This window comes from Cyprinus carpio, chromosome B7, assembly GCF_018340385.1.
Source record: "Cyprinus carpio isolate SPL01 chromosome B7, ASM1834038v1, whole genome shotgun sequence".
In the NCBI taxonomy this organism is placed as follows: domain Eukaryota; kingdom Metazoa; phylum Chordata; class Actinopteri; order Cypriniformes; family Cyprinidae; genus Cyprinus; species Cyprinus carpio.
In genome coordinates, this window is record NC_056603.1 from 9,156,856 (window position 1) to 9,173,417 (window position 16,562).

A 16,562-nucleotide genomic window follows, 5' to 3' on the forward strand; every position below is an offset into this window, starting at 1 on the left:
TTGCACCTTGTTTGTGTTGTGCTAATTTCATTGTGTTGCACCTTATTTGTGTTGTGTTGTGGCGATTTCGTTGTGTTGTGCTAATTTTGTTGTGTTGCAGCTTGTGTCCATTGTGTTGTGGTGATTTTGTTGTGTTGTGCTAATTTCATTGTGTTGCACCTTGTTTGTGTTGTGCTAATTACATTGTGTTGCACCTTGTTTGTGTTGTGGCGATTTTGTTGTGTTGTACTAATTTTGTTGTGTTGCACCTTGTTTGTGTTGTGTTGTGGCGATTTCGTTGTGTTGTACTAATTTTGTTGTGTTGTACTAATTTTGTTGTGTTGCACCTTGTTTGTGTTGTGCTAATTTCATTGTGTTGCACCTTGTTTGTGTTGTGTTGTACTAATTTTGTTATGTTGCACCTTGTTTGTGTTGTGTTGTGGCAATTTCGAGGTGTTGTGCTAATTTTGTATGGAGCCCCACACATGGCATGCAGCAAAAAAAAAATAGTAGGCTAAATCATGCGCACGATTTACTATTTGGTTCCCTTTATTTATAAATAGTGCACACGATTTACTAATTTGTTCCCTCGATTTGCTAAGTCGTGCACACGTTTTATAAATCGAGAGAATGAATTAGTGAATTGTGCACATGATTTAGCAAATCTATGGAATGAAATAGTAATCATGTGCACGTTTTAGTACATAGAGGGAACAAATTAGTAAATCGTGTGCACAATTTTTATTTTTTTTCTTGCATGTCATGTAATTTTGTTGTGTTGCAGCTTGTTTCCATTGTGTTGTGCTAATTTTGTTGTGTTCTGGTGATTTCGTTGTGCTGTGCTTATTTCATTGTGTTGTGGCGATTTTCTGTGTTGTGCATTGGTAATAATAACAAATGTTTGGAAAGCACCAATTTAGGCTTGGTGAGCATAAGAGACTTTAAAATTATAATTTTTTTTTTTTTAAATTATTAATTTTACCAAACCCAAACTTTTGATAATGTAGTGTATAAAGAGCTGCAATGATGTTACAGATGTGACAAAGATCAAAAGCTGTGAAAGAATTGCAGAAAGATATGAGCTGTTCTTGATGACAATTAATGTTAAAATTCAAGAACGGGGTCGAGACATTGCTGTTAAGAGACCTACAGTTGATTACCAGCAGTAGAAAAGCCAAACATAATCATCTCAGTTTTATTTTCATTAAGCTGACAGAAATTAAATGAATCATCATCAGTCACTCACAGGACATTCTTAACATCCAATCCTTTCAAAGAGCACTACAAAGAATTTAATTAAAAATGAAATCATGCAGGACAAATGCAATGCAAAGACCCTTGAAAACCACTATATGAAAACTACAAACAGCAAGAAAGAGAAAGACAGAAAGATGGATATGACAACAATCGAGCAATACTGAAAGAACTAAAGCAAAATCAAGTAAAAATCCTCATGTCGTTCCAACCCAAAGTGGCTTTGATTTTTCAGCATGACAGAAAAAAATCAAGTAAAAATCCTCATGTCGTTCCAAAAAAACACAAAAAAAAAAAATCCTCATGTCGTTCCAACCCAAAGTGGCTTTGATTTTTCAGCATGACAGAAAAAAAGGATATTTTGAAGAGTTTTCAGTTTTTACATTCAACAAAGGAAAGTCATAAGGGTTTGGAACAACATGAGGGTGACAAAATTTTCACATTTTTGGGTGAACGCTCATTTAAGATGTAGCAATACATGTTCATGTTGCTCAGCTTTAATAGCTTTATTACAGCTCGATCATTCAAAATAGTTGAAAAGAAACCAAGCAAGTAAGAAAAACAAGACAAAAAAAGAAAAAAGACAGGTGAGATCAGTGGAATGAAAAAAGTTGACCATGTACACAGAAATATGGCTTCTAAGTTAAGAAAATAAAGAGGCTAAAACAACAGATAATCAGGAAAATCACTCATGACTGACTACCAAAGAAATGCTGGAGCCCATAACGTAACAAGACATGCTCATCACAGCGAGGGGCTGATGGAGGAGGGGTGGGAGGGCAAATTCTTATTCTTCTCACCCACCTCATTCGAGTTAAACCGAGCAAGACTGTCACAAGTTATCCATCTCATGCAGCGGGCGAGGAACGCCAAAGAGCCCTCAGCTTTGAAGTTCATTCCAGCAGTTGCTGCAATCCTCTCCAACCGTCTGACTAACACCCTGTTTCTCTCTTTCTTTATTTTCTCAAGCTGTTTTCTGTAGCATAAACACTGCTTCAGAAGCTTCTATAATACTAAAAGACTGGCCCAAGTTCAGTGTTTCCCCAGCTCAAGCAAAATAAAAATGAAAGGTATGCTTGACTTCAGGAGAAACTGAGGGGCTGCAGTAAACAGTAACAAACTGGTTAAAACCTGCGGAGCATATGAAGGACCTGAAAACTTTCTCTACCTGAATTGAGGACTATGCCCTCAAATCTGAGTACATACCCAAGAGCTGCTTTGTTAATTCATTTCAGGTTTTTGGCATCAAACGAAATGCTTTGCGGTGACTAAAGGGGTCTGCTGGTTTATATTGGAGTCTTTTGCTTCGGGAAAACACAACAGCTCACATTCCCACAAGGCCAGCGTTATGCATAAATGAGCAACCAACAAAACACAAACTCATCCAAGGATTTTTTTGATAGACTTCTGGAGGCATCCGAGTTGAAACCACATCCTCCTAGACCTAGATACATATCAAGATTAGACCCCCTCAGGCTCAGATCTAGACGAGACCCTGACCAATGCCTGCAAGTTCAACACACTGTACTCACACTGGAAAACCTTCTTATTATTGACTGTAAGTGTAAAACACCACTTAGCATTTACTTCCACTATGTGGCTATTTAAACGGTCAGCATCTGACAAATAGATATAAATGTCAATAAATAAATATCAGATAAATACAAAAATGAATCCCTTGAATAAATACAATTTTGTGAGAATATATTCATTCTAAAAACTTACATTCACATGTGTGAACTTTAAAATTTCAGTAATATTAAGTGGTTGCAAGCACGGTTATTATTATTAACAAAACCAAAAATGATTATAAAACATTTTCAATACTTAAAATAAAATAAATACTAACTGTGACTAAATATATTTTATTTCAGATAGATTTCAAATTTAGTACTAAAATAACTATAACTAAATAAATTAAAAACTATATAAACACTATAAATTTTTACCAAAAAAAAAATAAAATAAAATAATAATAATAAAAATTAAAAATGGCAAAAAAACTTCCTCAAATTTTAACAAATTTAAAATGTAAATTTGAAGTGTAAAAAAAATCATATTTAAAATATTTACAAAAACTATAACAAATAAATGCAAGTGGAATTAAGTTCAGAGATGCAATTAAAACATTAATAAATCACTGAACCTCAAAACCTAATGCTAAATGTAAGGGTAAAGACCATCACTGTATAAACTGTTCTTGCCGCATCAATTCTCAATGTACTGAAAAATACAATTTCACTTGAAAAGAGAGTTTGAAATTAACAGAGTACAAGAACAATAATCATACACAAGTAATTATTCACCAACTAGAGAACGCTAACTACATTAAACAGAAATAAAAACCCTTTTGATTCAAAAAAATATTTACACATCTCCAAAAGTCACCATGCTTTTAACAAGAAACATTTTACATAATTAAAATGCAAGGGTTTACTGGTATTTCCCCAGCTGCAGGTGTAGCGATACTCTCAATAGTGCTTAGCTTTAATAGCCTTAATAAGGTTTGATTATGCAATATTGTTCACGTTGCCAGAAAGAACTCCTTTGTTAGTGTGGCCAGTTAGATCAAGCATTGTATACAGGACTTAAGTAAAGTGTTTCTAAGAAGGCTAATAAATGTGTAAAAATGGCATCTACAATACATCACATAAAATCTACTATCTTTCCTAATTTATCTTTAGGATTTGTAAAACAATTCCCCAGACAAGCCTCTCCTTCATAGACCCTCACTATTACCAGGAGTACCGGATCTTTGCTCTCCTGAGAAGATTTTTAACCCTTAGAGAAGGAACTTTATAGCAGTTGTTCTAACCTCTAATTGGAGATTAACCCCTCAGCATCACCATTACAAAAGCCTTCCTGAAAGCTGAGAGGAGAGACTCGGCCCTCTGAAACCAGCACAACCTCTGACCCACAGAGCAAGCCAATTAACAGTCCTAATAAATGAGGACCAAAGAAAGGGTGGAAAAATAGAGAAAACATAGTCTAATGACAAGTTAATGTCTAGTAAACTCAATGGCACATCACATTATAAAATCAGCACAATCATTTTCTATCAGCAGCGGAATCACTGTGAATATACTGTGAGCATTCAATAAATCATCCAGCAGCCCTAATCGGAAAGCAGTAGATTGAATCTCAGCATCCAGCCAAGGCCTCTAATAAGGGCATAGAGCCAGTGACAGATGATATATATTCCTCCTTGAATATCTTCTAGTTAGTGTGACTACAGCAGTCCTGCAGGGCTGCACATCCTCCCTCAGGTCACACACTTCCCATGTTCACGGCTGCCAGTCGTTCTGGTCTCAATGACCTTCTGTCCATGAGAGCCCTCAGGCATTTTGTAATGAATGTAAGTGGGGAGTACAGGTCTACTGTACAATGATACACCTTCATTTAGCATTTAGCTAAAAGTAATTACTGCTCCAGTTTCTAAGGCTGCGCATGTTGCCTAGTAACACTGACATCTGGATAATGGATAGAAATGAAAGCGTAAGATGAGGGGAAAATTGTTTTTCCAATTGTGCTATTTTTTTGTTAAATGTCTGTCGTTCAAGGAACAATGTGGTGCTCTTAATGTGTAAAAGGAACGCGTCTAACGACTGTGGTTTTCATCATTACAGCTTAGAGAACGGTTATACAGTCTTTGTGATTTGTGAAAATCCTTTATAGTCCTGAATGAAACATGGAGGCCAATCAAAAAAGACAAGAGCATAAAAATAATTCTGTACAACAGTTTCTGAAGAATCTCTGTGAATTTAGTCTGAAGTAAAGTATGTCTATTTTGTCTAATTTGTTTCCATAACGCCACAATGTTGACATATATTGCACTGACAATCCTCCTAAAGCAAACTATGGTTAAAGGAAAATAAATTTGTCATCACTGACTCAACCTTATGTCATTCCAAAATCTTTTTTTTCCAGGGAGGAAAATGTTCTCCAAATAAAACTGCATATGAATATATACTGTTTTATACACACCACCGGTTTAGTAGTTTGGAGCTGGTAAGATTTTTTTTATATGTTTTAGAAAGAAATCTCTTATGCTCACCATGTCTGAAAAATAATAATGAAAAACGCATTAAAAATAAAACTATTTTGAACTAATTTCAAATATCCATTTTCTATTTTAATATATTTTAAAATGTAATTTATTCCTGTAATGCAGCATTATTACTCCAGTCTTCAGTGTCACATGATCCTACAGAAATCATTTATATATATATATATATATATAATATATATATATATATATATATATATATATATATATTATATATATATATATATATATATATATACATACACACACACACACACATACATATACTGTATATTTATATATACTGTACAGTATATATGCTATATACAGGTCCTTCTCAAAAAATTAGCATATTGTGAAAAAGTTCATTATTTTCCATAATGTAATGATAAAAATTAAACTTTCATATATTTTAGATTCATTGCACACCAACTGAAATATTTCAGGTTTTTTATTGTTTTAATACTGATGATTTTGGCATACAGCTCATGAAAACCCAAAATTCCTATCTCAAAAAATTAGCATATTTCATCCGACCAATAAAAGAAAAGTGTTTTTAATACAAAAAAAGTCAACCTTCAAATAATTATGTTCAGTTATGCACTCAATACTTGGTCGGGAATCCTTTTGCAGAAATGACTGCTTCAATGCGGCGTGGCATGGAGGCAATCAGCCTGTGGCACTGCTGAGGTGTTATGGAGGCCCAGGATGCTTCGATTGCGGAATAATTGTTATGGAGTGTTTTTGGTGTTGTGTCTGTTTAATTTCTCTTCACAATATCCCACAGATTCTCTATGGGGTTCAGGTCAGGAGAGTTGGCAGGCCAATTGAGCACAGTAATACCATGGTCAGTAAACCATTTACCAGTGGTATTGGCACTCTGAGCAGGTGCCAGGTCGTGCTGAAAAAAACGAAATCTTCATCTCCATAAAGCTTTTCAGCAGATGGAAGCATGAAGTGCTCCAAAATCTCCTGATAGCTAGCTGCATTGACCCTGCCCTTGATAAAAACACAGTGGACCAACACCAGCAGCTGACATGGCACCCCAGACCATCACTGACTGTGGGTACTTGACACTGGACTTCAGGCATTTTGGCATTTCCTTCTCCCCAGTCTTCCTCCAGACTCTGGCACCTTGATTTCCGAATGACATGCAAAATTTGCTTTCATCCGAAAAAAGTACTTTGGACCACTGAGCAACAGTCCAGTGCTGCTTCTCTGTAGCCCAGGTCAGGCGCTTCTGCCGCTGTTTCTGGTTTCAAAAGCACACGCCTGTGCACGGTGGCTCTGGATGTTTCTACTCCAGACTCAGTCCACTGCTTCCGCAGGTCCCCCAAGGTCTGGAATCGTCCTTCTCCACAATCTTCCTCAGGGGTCCGGTCACCTCTTCTCGTTGTGCAGCATTTTTTGCCACACTTTTTCCTTCCCACAGACTTCCCACTGAGGTGCCTTGATACAGCACTCTGGGAACAGCCTATTCGTTCAGAAATTTCTTTCTGTGTCTTACCCTCTCGCTTGAGGGTGTCAATGATGGCCTTCTGGGTTAACCTCTTACCCATGATTGTGGTTTTGAGTAATGAACCAGGCTGGGAGTTTTTAAAAAGCCTCAGGATTCTTTTGCAGGTGTTTAGAGTTAATTAGTTGATTCAGATGATTAGGTTAATAGCTCGTTTAGAGAACCTTTTCATGATATGCTATTTTTTTTAGATAGGAATTTTGGGTTTTCATGAGCTGTATGCCAAAATCATCAGTATTAAAACAATAAAAGACCTGAAATATTTCAGTTGGTGTGCAATGAATCTAAAATATATGAAAGTTGAAAGTGAAAGTGGAAAGTAATGAACTTTTTCACAATATGCTAATTTTTTGAGAAGGACCTGTATATATATACAGTATATATATACTTTTTCCAGGATTCTTTGATGATGAATATAATATACTTCACTTTCAGAAAATGTATTCCTTGCTCAATAAAAGTGTTCATTTCTTTTTTAAAAACCTTACTGCAAAAGATTTTTTATTTAAATTTAATTTCAGTTATTTCTGCTTGCCATCATCTAAAGGTCATGTAAAGTTAATCTTAAAAAAACACTAATAATTTCAATAATACTTTAAAATGTTTAATAAATCTCAAAACGAATACTTATTTTTTAATATACTGTACATTATCATGTAGTAAATCTTACATTTAATTTTGTTAAATTTTTACACTTTTATTTTTAATTTATGTGAACAAAACAGTAAATAATAGTAAAGTAGTTTAGTATAGTATTAAGTAGTAAAGTATATAATAAAGAAATCTTACAGTTTGGAATAAACAGAGTGAGAAAATAACTATTCCATCAAGTTGCAGGAACAGAAAAAAAAGTGTGAGTAAGTGAATTAAAGAGTTAAAACTATTCAACTTTTTGGTTGAATAGTCTGAAGCATTAACCACTAGGCTACACAACCTCCAACTAAGTACAGAACTGCAGTACAGCAGACTAACTAAACTAAACGCTGAGATGCTACATGTATCTTAGCAGGATCGGCCTCGGCAAGGGCAGCAGCAGTGCCCAGTGCTAACCTGCAGAGATCCCCGTGACTGCTGACTATAACATGGGACACCAGGAGACAAACAGTATCTGGGACGTGTTCACAGACAGAGAGTGATGACTGCAGGGAGTAAAGCCATTCTACAGTAGACATGGGGTCTATAGAAATTTGGTGTAGGACACTGGTGGCCACTTGGAGCTCGCTGTACAAAGTGCTGAGAGGCAAACTCATCTGTGTGGAGCCCTGTAGAGTTAAACGCAAAGCCTAATGTCGCACGCTACTTTGAAAACTCTCTTCCGAATGGGTGCATGATTATTTATGGTACCTCTTTTTGATCTGAGGGCTCTCTTTGAACCATTTGCAACAGTGAATTGGCCACTTTAAGGTTCTTTGTGCGTGTTTGCAAGTCTGCCAGAGCATCCATGAGACTGGAGCAGGATAGCACCTGTAACAAGGGCATCACCAGCAAAGACACTCCCCAGGGAGGAGGAACCTCAGGAGGGACAATCTTCACAGCTGGCAGAAATGAAAAAGACAAGTTATAGTTCACAACTCTAACTTAGTGAATACAATAACTTGTTCGAAACAAGCAAGGCTTTATGTTAGGGTCAATCAAGTCACCTTTATTTATTTATTACTTTGTATAGCAAAGATTGTTTCAAAGGAGCTTCACGGAAATAACAGATTAAATGATGCCAAACTTAATCAAATACAAGAAAAAAAATATTTATCTCAAAAACAATTTACAAAGACAACAGTGTCAGTATTCAATTCAAGACGGTTCAGCAGGTCTTTTACTTCATTTTATTATTTATTGTACACCAATAAACCACATCATTTTAGCAAACTCTGCTGGACAAATGGCGTATCAAGTTTAAAATACAGGTTTAAGGGTTTGGCTGGAGTTGAAAAACAACACTATTGCATTCTGCATATAGCTAAATTGAACTGTTTTATGCCTGAAGAACACAGTTATTGAACTGAACTGAATCAACACTGAACTCATACTATTGTCTTTTTAAATTTGTCTCCTTTTGATGAAGTTGAATCATTGATTCTGATATTTTACTGTTTATTATTGTGAAGCTGCATTGAAACAATCTGTGTTGTATAAAGTGCTATATAATTAAAGGTTCAAATCCATAATCCTTAGTATGAGCCTTATAAATAATTCATTATCCTTTTTTTGATGCAATTCATCTGGAAATGAACACTTTTTATTGAGTCTAAATTTTTACATATTTTCTTTCTCACACAGTTTTATTTGTATATGTTGCAATCAGCATGAAGCTCAGCAAGAAAGAGTAAAAAAAATAAAAAATAAAATTTTCTGTGCAAAAACTGCCTGTAATAATTTCACCATTTTCTGTGGAAATTAAGCTAGCTGTGTCAATTTGATGCAGTCAGATACTGTAGCAAGAGGGGCTTTACCGAGCTCTAGGAGGGCAGTTTGCTGAGAGGTGGAGGCACTTAGCAGTAGCAGGGAGATTGCCATGATCACTTGCTCAGACGGGAGTTCCTACAGTAAGATAGAGAACAATAAGACAAACGGCTTGACACAGATGGAGCCTCTGAGGGAAAGCTGAATGCAAATCGCTTTGAGCTAGAAACGTTGTGCAAACAAAACCATTATAAAGATGAGAGGAGAAGATTTGTTGAGATCACACTGAGAGTGCAACTGCAGCAATAAAAAAAAAAATACTAATCTTGCCATTTTCTCTTTGAAAATATTGCATTTTTGATTCTACATTTTGTAAATGAATGCAATTAAATGGCACTGATTTGAATAGAGGTTATTGTTTCTCATACTTCCATCTCTACCTAAATAATATGCATAAAATGAGGCAGAAAATAACACTGTAATGTGTGCATTCACCTCTGCATGTGTAGGTATTATCTGTTCTCCTCCTAGATGAACACTGAGCTGACAGGAGCACAGAAGCTGAAGAGCCAGCTCGGTCAGTTCCTGGATCGGTGAGCAGAGCCAACGTCAGAGATTCAGCAAATGAGCTGAACTCAACCACTGCTGTTACACTGTCCACCTGATGGGTCACAGGACGATGACACACTGAATGCATATTGGGTATAGTGTGTGAACAGAGTGTGGTAAAAATGTTTGAAAGGATATTTCAGCCAATTCAGTTATTATTTACTGACCCCATATTGCTCCATATCACCTATACTACCATTAAATGCTTGATTTTTTAATGTTTCCAAAATACTCTTTATTGAATAAAATTCAAATCAACAACATTTCTTTGAAATAGAAATCTTTTGTAACTTTATAAATGTCTATAAAGTCACCCTCAGTTCAATCGATCTCTGCTGAAAAAAAAATAAAACTTTTAATTGGTAATGTATGACACCTTTAAGGCCTTTTATTAAATCATAAAGTAGAGCTAGGCACCATGGGAAATTTACACGGGTAATATAAAACCTTCAGTTATGGGACTGAGCCACATAGTGCTATAGAGCTACTTCAGCTCAGCACATCAGAAATCATCCGCCAGCTTACCAGCATGTATGGAAGCAGGTCAAAGAGGCTGCGTATTAACCCACAGACCCCTTTTTCGTACAGGCTGTCTGGCTCAGGAGCCCCTCGTGGCTGGAGCAGGACCCTGAGGAGGCTGTGTCTGAGCAGGGCATTTTCTGACAACATCTGGGGCTCACAGTACATGTAACGAAGAAAAGGTACAAACATTTCCACATATACAGGCTCATCTCTAAAGAAAACACACAATATAGACACAATTTAACTTGTAAAGGTTTAAAAAGAAATCATATTCAATCTGTCCTGTTATTACAGATTTTAGGAAGCATCAATATAGCAAAGGGATACAAAAGCCCCGAAACATGGTCTACCTCACTGACATTTGTGACCCTTATACTGAGATGATGTATAAATCTCAACTTTGAGAAATTGACCCATATGACTGGTTTTGTGGTCCAGGGTCACATTTTATATAGTACTTGGTTGAGGTTGATAATAGACTTAAATGAGATTTCATACTTGTCTGTAGCCAGCTGAAGGAAGTCATCAATTTCCTGGAGCTGAGCGGGCCAGCAGTCGGGACGGTTTTCCAGAACTGTGATGTAGGGGTGAGGGAAGGTCCTAAAAAAATCAAGCACATAATTAAACGTCAGTATTTGTGAATTGTGGCCTAAGCATTTCGGGTGGAGGTTGGCAGCTCATTCCACAAGAGAGGAACAGAAAGAGTGAATGTTTTGGAGAAAACCGATTCGGAGAAATGCTCACAAATGGATCCTCTACAGTACATGGGTGCCGTCAGAAGGAGAGTCAAAACAGCTGTAGTAGGTGTTATTATGGACTTGTATTTTGGCCAGGAGCAGTTTAATTGTGGATTACTGTGATGTTTTTATCAACTCTCATTCTGACGGCACCCATTCACTACAGAGGATCCATTGGCGATCAAGTGATGTAATGCTAAATTTCGTCAAATCTGTTCTGATAAAGAGACAAAGTAATCTACATCTTGGATGGCCTCAGGGTGAGTAAATTTTCAACTATTGCTTTAATGCATCAGCCACCTTATTGCAGTTTATGTCTTTCCCTCTTATTCTATGCTGTTGATTAATGTCTATCCTTAATGCTAACATACAAATGAAGGCCCTTTTATCAACAAACACACATTCTCTTTTATCCAAGATTAATGAACTCATCCAAATCCCTGATCATGGTGTTTGTGTGTGCCTTTGGCACTGGGTCAGACAGGAACATATTTTATAAAGCTACCTTGAAGATCCTCTACATGGTAAACAGTCTTTCAGCACTTAAATTTATGGTCTGAGTCACCTCCAGCCAGATGTTAGGGCTGTACCAAAGCTCTCCACTCCCTCCACAGACATCCTACAGTTCAAACATTTGCTCATCTATCTCTTCTTGTTCCCCGGCCAACTGGTGCAGCCATCACATTATCAGGGTTCATCCATCAGAGGCGGTTTTCGGCAGACAGCCACAACATTATCTGCCAGACAATGGCTGGCTGACACATTGACCTCCATCTCACTTATCTGAACTGAAAGTTTAGAGCGCAGCTCCTTAACCATGTTTAAAACTCCAGCAGGCGAGGAGAATTTGAAAGTTTGAGTCTACAGAAGTTGGCCTGAACATACACCACAGTGAATTAAATGTATTTGATTTGATGTATTCCTGAATTGTGAGTTTGCACTCTGAAGAGGAAAAAATATTACAAAAATAAAACAAAGAAAATAATAGACAACACATCCTTCTTTTGTGCCTTTGCTGGACAAAACAAAGAAAAAATGCAACATATTACATACAGTACTGTATGACCACTCACGAACAAATGGCTATTTTTTCAGTTATTTTAATGCTCTCAGCCTCCCAGATTATTTAAATCAGTCTAACAAATTACTGTCAACATTTACTGAATTACCATCTGTTTGTAATATACTGAGTTTTAGTCAAAAAAAAAAAAAAAAAAAAGAAAAAGAAAAGAAAAAAAATACAGTGATTATACACTGCTGTTCAAATGTTTGGGGTCAGTAAATTTATTTTTAAAGAAATAAATACTTTGATTCAGTAAGAATGCATCAAATTTATCAAAAGTTACAGTAAATAGTTTTTATGTTACAAAAAAATCTTTAAAATAAATGCTGTTCTTTTGAACTTTCTGTTCATCAAAAATCCTGAAAAAATGTAATACAAAATTAAGCAGCACAACAGTCAACACTGATAATAATATCATTTTATAAGCACCAAATCAGCATATTAGAATGATTTCTGAAGGATCATGTGACACTGAAGTCTCTAATAATGTTGCTGAAAATTAATCTTTGCCATTGCAGGAATTAGTTACATTTTAAAAATACATTACAATAGAAACAGTTATATTATATTGTAATAATATTTCAAAATATTACTGCTTCTACTGTATGTTTGATCAAATAAATGCAGCCTTGGAGAGCATAAAAGTGTGTTTTTGAAAATTTAAGTGTTTTGTTGGAGAGGATTATAATTTAAATAATGTGAATGTTTCAAATAATTTATATGTTTTTAGTTTGTTCTTTTCATCTTTTTTCTGAGGAAACAGAGTTGATTTATTCTTCTACTACAAGCCATACACAACCCCACCTTAACCCACTCTGCTTCTGTTGGATATCTACAGAAAGTGGCTTTGTGACCCCAGAGCAGATTGCAGAGGAGCCATCGAGCAGACGGACACAATGAGCACCAGTGGGCATCTTCCATTAATCCTCAAGCCCTCCCTCAGTGCCCACCCGTGCTAAAGGCCAAGTACCAACCCCAGGCCAGCACAGAGCCCTCAACCCATTCATCTTCACACCAGGGAGGAACTCGACAGAGAAGGAGAAAAATGACATGCAGAGTCATTTGATTCATTATAAAGTCATCATGAGAGGTCATATAAACCAGGATTAATTCAAATAAATAAACAAACAAACAAAAACACATGCATGATGGAACCTGTAAGTAATGGTCAGAAAGTGCAAACTGGTTCTAGAAATCTTCAAATGTGAACAAAACCTTGGTTTCTTAAAAGTGTTTTCTCAGAGGTCACATAACCTCATTGTGATAGATACATTACCGTTCAAAAGTTTGGGATCAGAAAGATTTAAAAAAAAACAACAACAAATTATTACTTTTATTCAGGAAGGATGTTTTAAATTGATCAAACGTGACAGTAAAGATATTTATTAATGTTACAAAATGTTTATTTTATTTAAAAAATTTATATTCATTAAGGAATCCTAAAAAATATATCCTGGTTACCAGAAAAAAAAAAACATAACTGTTTTAACTGTGATAAGAAATGTTCCTTGAGCAAAAGATTCAGCTTTGCTGTCACAGGATTAAATTAGATTTTATAATATACTGCATTAGAAAACAGTTCTTTTAATTTATTATAATATCTCACAATATTAATATTTTACTGTATTTTGATTAAATAAATGCAGCCTTGGTGAAACTATAATAATTAATGAAATAAAACATTTTATAAAATCTTACAAACCCCAAACTTTTTAATGGTAGTTCAACCAAGAAATTTGTCATTTACATATATTTAAAAGAGCAGTGTTGTATCATATTCTGTTGCCCATAGCAAATCGTTTTGTATGTTTAAAATCCAATATGACTAGACATGGGCAAGGGTGAGAGTTTTGAAGAAAAAAAAAAAAAACTGGCAGGAGCTGTTGCACTTGGAAAAGGCACTCACCTAATTGAATATGGACAGGTGAAGCTTGCTCCGTTATCCCGCTGACTTGCCTGGATCTGTAGCAGCCTCCCGACCACTTTGATCAGCCCTTCAACATTCCTGCCCAGGCAAGAAACAAAACAGTCAACATCAGCAGATACTACCCGAGAAAAACCATAATCCATCACTGAAGCGCATACAATCTGTTAAGACAAAATGAATCAGCTCGATTTTGCAACAAAAAATAATTGCAAACATTCAATATAATTTAAGATAAGGTTTGATAAGTTTTTTTTAATTTTTTAATTTTTAAATTGCATAACATCTGTTTATTGAAAGACAGACAAAGAAGGGCTATATTTGAGTATGTGGTAATAGAATGAAAGTGTACTACTGAATATTGATTCAAACAATAGTATGCAACAGTGTTTTTTTTTTTAACCAATTTTGCATAAAAATGTCTTAGATCTCAACAATCTGAACAAATAAGCAATATATAATGATGTTAAAATGACTTTTTGATGTTACTTCTGGTATTTTAAAGTCAAGTCAAACATTACATTGTATGTTCTGGTTTAACGTTGCACATTTTAGCCAATGTAAGAGGTCATTTGGTTCTTAAAATCATACTTTGCATAGTTTACATACTATATACAGCAGAAATAGTACTAGTAGTATGCTACTCGAAAAATGTAGCCAGTGACATATTGGGATGCAAGAAACAAAGCTCTCATTCCCTAACGAGAATACAGGTGGAGTGTTTCTCATACATTATAAATCACCTCTGCGTGACAACATGTGCCGTGTTTTCTTTCATCCCTCCTTCCCGGCTCTCTCAAGTCTGACTGTACGGTTCTCAGCTCCTATGGGTTTGATTACTGTATATTTTACCAGGAGGGAAAACATAACTCCACAGTGAAAGGAAATTCATCTTACCAGCTTTCATCTAGGCTCTTTCGTGAGCCTTGTACGCACTGCGCATAGCAAAGCCATAACGCTCCAATTTTCAACATTTCAATCAGCTTATGCACTGTACCAATTTATTGCTGGATTATTTGGGACAATGTGCATGAAACAGCCCATGCTGAAAATAAATGTGGCATTAGTGCTTAATGAGCTCTAAATGAAATCTACATAATGTTGAAATGCTGAAGTTATTGTCAAAGCTGCTGGTTCTCAAACAGGCAAATCAATTGTTAAAGCAGTTGTTAATATTTCACTATATTATCCTATCAATAAAAGCAGCATAAAAGGTTAAAAAATATAATAATGCTGAGGTAATTGAGGCAAGTAGATTCATTTTGGTAGTTTTTTGTTATTGATACCCAATTTCCTTTGCTAAAAATACCTTTTACCATTTTTAAAATAAAAAAAAGTGATTGCACGTGGGTTTTTCAAATTGTTTAATTATTAATTAAATTTTTTTAAATAAATATTAAAATAATAAGTAATATTAAAAAAGGCAATATATATATATATATATATATATATATATATATATATATATATATATATATATATATATATATAGTATATATATTAAATATATATACTATATATATATATATATATATATATATATATGGAACAAAAAAGTAGACATTTTTAATCATTACACAACTTCTGCTATACAGCAGCAGTTCATAGTGATGCAAGATTTAAAAAAAAAAAAAAAACACCAAAAAAACTGCATAAAATTATATATGGGGCTTATGTGCTATATGGCTTCTGGAATGTGTAGTCATATTGATTATTTTTATGGTGCTTTATGTGTTTTTTGTCATTTATGGAGCTTTACAGCCTCTGGTCACTGTGAACTGCTGTTGTAAGGCAAAAGTTGCATAGCGATATATCAAAAATATCTACTTCTGTGTTCCACTGAAGAAAAACAGCATACAGGTCTGAAATGACATGGGGGTGGGTAAATAATGACAGAATGTTTATTTTTGGGTGAACTCTTCCTTTAAAATTCAGGTCTGTATGATAAAAGGGTACATTGTGTGGGTAGCTGCTCCGTGTGACAGTGATGACAGCAGCAGCAGTGAGTGTGTGTGTGTGTGTTGGAGACACATGAGCTGACTGATGGAGCAGACTGCATTTTAGATGTTTTTTTGTTTGTTTTTTTCTCAAATTTCTGAATATGCAGATGTGCACCCTCAGTCTGTTTCTTATCTTCATCCAAGAGTCCAACTCAAAGGAAAAAGGAAGTGTGTGGGCAGATAACTGAGGTAATCCTTTAAAAACACAATACGGTAAGCACATTACAGCAGCAATCAACCAATAAAGCATCTGTGTTTGTTTGTGCTTTAGGGTTAGATTTAATTTTAGGATATTTTAAAAGCATCAGATGGATGTGGTCTGTTAGATTAAAAAAAAAAAAAAGAATCATATTAATCAATTAATAGGCCAATTAAACAAAGCAACTTGTTCCTAGTGTACATCATTTCTCATATGTGAGAAGATTTGCATAACGCCGCTCAAATGTTCACCCAAAGAAAGGAGGCGTAACTTTTATTCTCGCTGTAGTATTGTTGTTGCAGCCAGCGCCATGT

At 35.3% G+C, this 16,562-nt stretch overlaps 1 pseudogene; it reads right to left on the bottom strand.

Moving 5' to 3' along the window:
• LOC109073660 overlaps window positions 1-16,562 on the bottom strand; it is a 40,878-nt pseudogene that overhangs the window by 21,763 nt on the left and 2,553 nt on the right.